This window comes from Brassica oleracea, chromosome C7 (genome assembly GCF_000695525.1).
Source record: "Brassica oleracea var. oleracea cultivar TO1000 chromosome C7, BOL, whole genome shotgun sequence".
Taxonomy (NCBI): domain Eukaryota; kingdom Viridiplantae; phylum Streptophyta; class Magnoliopsida; order Brassicales; family Brassicaceae; genus Brassica; species Brassica oleracea.
This window is the reverse complement of record NC_027754.1, coordinates 30,400,780-30,402,491: the sequence shown is the minus strand read 5'-3', so window position 1 is coordinate 30,402,491 and position 1,712 is coordinate 30,400,780.

The window sequence follows — 1,712 nt, the reverse complement described above, 5'->3', positions numbered from 1 at the left end:
CGGTTCATCTTGTTCTGAATCAGAAAGGTCCATATGTGCAGGCAAAGACTCAACTTCCCAATCGAAATGCGTCCAGTCTTGTTTCGCATTGATCAATTCAACAATACGACCAACTCTTTCGTCCTTCTTTTCATCTTCCCTAAGGAACTCAGTATCAGCAATCACATCGAAATCACCAGTAGATGATATAAATGTGAACAGCTCTCCCTGCAAGAACAAACAAAAAACTAAGCTTACATTGAACATTTATTGAACTCAATATTTAAAGAAGAAATATCAGTTACCTTATCAAAGTGGGACTCTAGGCTGGTGATATCTTGGTAGGATACTTTACCACTACCTTTTCAATTCCTACATCTCATTTTCTTCACGTTTTATTTTTATTTTTTACCCACCATAGAACCAATGTCTTGAATTGCCTCCATAATCCATATCTGAAACGCATATGAGAATCCATCCAACACATAGCTGTTCTTCGTATGCACATCTTCTCTTGCTCTGAGTATTGATGCAACCAGCTCATCATAAGCGCGAAGACCCAAGGATACATCCTCAATTTCTCAAAATCCATCACCAAGCGGATGTATTCTTGAGGGATATACACTTTCCAATCCTTAGCCATGAGGAATGATTGTATAATGGATAGATACACTAACCTCACTCTGTCCACATACGACCACTCATTACACACCTTAAGGAGCTCATCCCTTATAGTATATAAGTTGATCTTCGCATTGGTCTTCAGCGCATTAGCCTAGAACCCCTTATCATTCTTCCAATTAATGAAGTCTACGTCGGGTTCCTCTTTGTACTTCAATCCAGTCACAGCATAAAATTCTTGCATAGAAAACCTAAGAGGCCTCTTCGCAAAAATAAACCACAGCTCGTGAAGCTTGGAAACCCTGAGCTGCTTGCACATGAAGCTGTGAATAATCTTCCCTGAGTAGATGAGGTTGTTCTCTATGATCGCCAGAAGAGGCCCGAAGACAGGGTCTTTCAAAACTTCCTCATACTCATCTTTCAGAGCCACCTTTACCGCCTTCAGAAGCGTCCTTCTACATGTGTTGTTAATCTTATCCATTTGCGTCTCAGCACCTTCTTGAAGAATGCGTTTAGGAAACTGGTGAGCCATTCCTAAAAAACATGAATTCCATAAGTTAACAGCGAACCAAATATAACCATCTCACATTTAACTAGTTTTTTACAATTCAAAACTACTTAGAAACACAAATCGAAACAAAATATAATCAACTAGCAAATGTGTTTACCTCTAAAATAAAACAGAGTCAAAGCTACGCACCAAATGAATAACAAAAGACTACACACTATCGACAAATTCAATTCAAATAACAAACCCGATCCCAAACAACTATGTAAAATCGATGTATAAAGCATGTCAAAGTCATTAGCCTTTTCAAATCTATTAGGAATTCTAAACCTTAATAAAGCAGATACCAAACAAAATAGAACTCAAAATCACCTCAACAACAAGCCACAATCAACTCACACCCCACTCAACCACATTCCGCCTCTGAAAACCATAAACTTGTTTCGATTTGTGTTTTAAACTAACTCTCTATCTAGTACAATTTGTAGTACATGCAAATAAACATAAAGAACAAACAAAAAAAAAAGCAAAATCGTAACGGGGATTTCAAAGCCTAACCTTCAAATTGTCAGAACCGAGATGAAGGAAGAGCAAAAGAAAACAA